The 2,341-nt window shown below is 48.1% G+C and overlaps 1 pseudogene; it reads right to left on the reverse strand.

Annotated features, from left to right (window-relative positions):
- Positions 1-614: 614 nt before the first annotated feature.
- Positions 615-2,123, reverse strand: LOC100352709 (receptor-type tyrosine-protein phosphatase alpha pseudogene; annotated as a pseudogene).
- Between the last annotated feature and the right edge of the window lie 218 nt (positions 2,124-2,341).

A 2,341-nucleotide genomic window follows, 5' to 3' on the forward strand; every position in this document is an offset into this window, starting at 1 on the left:
AAAACACTATTTATGGAGGACTTTATGGAGGACATGTCTTCTACAATCCTAATCCATTCTTTTTTTTTTTTTTTTCAGGGAGTCAAAGCTTTATTACCTGATAATCCCTAGTGTGGTGCCAGAGCTACCACTTGCTCCATTACAGTGAGATGTTGGGGTGTCCATTGGTGAGGGGGTGCCCGGCAGGGATATTTACAATGCAGGGAGGGGACAGAGGACTGTGTGGGGGTCCTGGGACGATAGCTTTCCTCAAGAGCTCTGAAACTTTGTGCTTTTTTTTTCTTAGCTGGCGCTGAGCTACCTGGAATGGGTTTTGTTTCTCTTCTTTAGGCAAAGATGTGTAAACCAGAGGACTCCATCCCCGCTTCCAGGCCGAGGATTTCACGATATCAATCCAAACATCAAACTATTTAATTCCCCAATAAAACATTGGAAAAAGGACTATCAGTGCTAACACATTTACATATAAAATCTCCACCTAATAGGTAATAGAAGCCTATGTACCAATTTCTAAAACCGTTATAAGATATATACACAATTTTGGGTATATTAACAAAACAGAATATTACAAAATATTAAAGGCAATTCTCCTGTCCACGGGGCCTGGCTGCCTGTTACTTGAAGTTGGCGTAGTCTGAGAACGCATCGATGTATTCCTGCACCACCTTGTAGCAGAACTCTTTGTCTGGACCATGTGTGGCCGCTGCAGCCTTAGGTTCTTGACAGTCTGGAAAATATCCGGGATCCCCTCTGCTTTCACGCACTCCAGGACTGTGCTCAGGGCACAGAAGGTCCCTGTCTGTCCTGCCCCAGCGCTGCAGTGCACGGTGATGGGGTGGCTCCCTGACGGCTGTTGCTGCTTCTGCACGGCCACAATGATGCTGATCATGCCCTTCCCATCGCTGGGAATCCCCACTTCAGGCCAGCATGGAAGTGGAACTGCCGGATCTGCCGGCTCTTGTTCTCCCTGGTGTTGGTGACCAGGAGGTCTCGGATGGTGTAGCTCTCACATTCCTCTTTCTTCCTCAGCTTCACTGTGATGTCTCCATAGGACACTAGCCCATCAGGAGGCCAGTACTGGGCACACTTCTCCTGGCCTCTCTCTTCCAGTTCTGTCAGCATCACGATAGAGCAGGATTTCCACTCCCAGATCATTCGCCAGAAGTCCTCAATGGTGTGGAGAAGAGGGCCCTGGCTGGCAACGTAGGAGTCCTTCTGCCGGTAGCCATCGATGAGGGATGCATTCACGTAGTCTGTGTTCTCCTCGCCCCACTTGACTGGAATGATCACTCTGTTGAATTCATACGGAATGATCTGTAAAACTCGGTTCTTCTTCATGTTGGCTGGGAGGTTCCCAGTCCGCATCTTGTCATTCTGGATTTTGATTGATGTTAACTTCTTGAACTCCTCCTCTAACCCATTGTTGCTGGTCCCTGAGATTTTGTTGTAAATCTTCTGTAAGTGGGTTTCTAGAGAGGTCACTTCCAGTTCTGTATCCCCATACAGATAATGCTCCAGAAGGGCTGGTATATGAAGGCATACTGCATATCTGTTTGCACCATCTGGCAATGCTGTGCCCGGATCCGGCTCACAAAGCTGTACACGTCCACCTTCCGCTCTGTGTGCGTCATGTCCAGCATGGCATCAATGATGAGAAAGGTACCTGCACGCCCTTCACCAGCGCTGCAATAGGCCATGACGGCCCCTGCATACTGAGGGTTACAGGCTTTCAACTTCTTGAGGAACTTGAGCATGCCAATCGGGTTGAAAGGTACCCCGAAGTCCTGCCAGCTGGTGAAGTGGAACTGAGTGATGAGGCGCTGGGGCTTTCTGTTGGTTATGTCACCCACCTGCTGGATGCAGAACTTCCATACTATGTAGTCCACTAGGACAGTCACATCCTTAACAGACACGTGGATATTCCCATAGGTCTAGCAGCCTTGGTCTGGCCAATACTGGGCACACTTACACTCCTTTCTCTCCTTTAGGTTGGTCACCATGACAATGGTAGCTGTGTTTTGTTCCCAGATCATCCTCCAGAAATCATTCACCATTTCTTCTTTTCGTCCTTGTGCAGTTATGAATTTTTTCTTTTCTTGGTAGCCATTGATGAATGAAGAGTTGATGTACACTCGGACTCCACATCTTCAGTGCGGCCGTTGGATAAGTGGGAAGAATTGGAATGGCTCCCGACTTGCTGGTGTTTCTTAAACCTTACATGTATAGCACTATGATAATAAACAACTGGTTGTCTGGAAGCCACGCTCCATCTGGTGAAACAGTAGTGCCTACAGCACTGGTGCTTGCTGTCCTTGTGGTCCCATTCACAGAGTCTGAAGAA

The sequence above is a fragment of the Oryctolagus cuniculus genome, chromosome 1, assembly GCF_051225735.1.
Source record: "Oryctolagus cuniculus isolate XC-2025 breed Fujian yellow rabbit chromosome 1, ASM5122573v1, whole genome shotgun sequence".
In the NCBI taxonomy this organism is placed as follows: Eukaryota; Metazoa; Chordata; class Mammalia; order Lagomorpha; family Leporidae; genus Oryctolagus; species Oryctolagus cuniculus.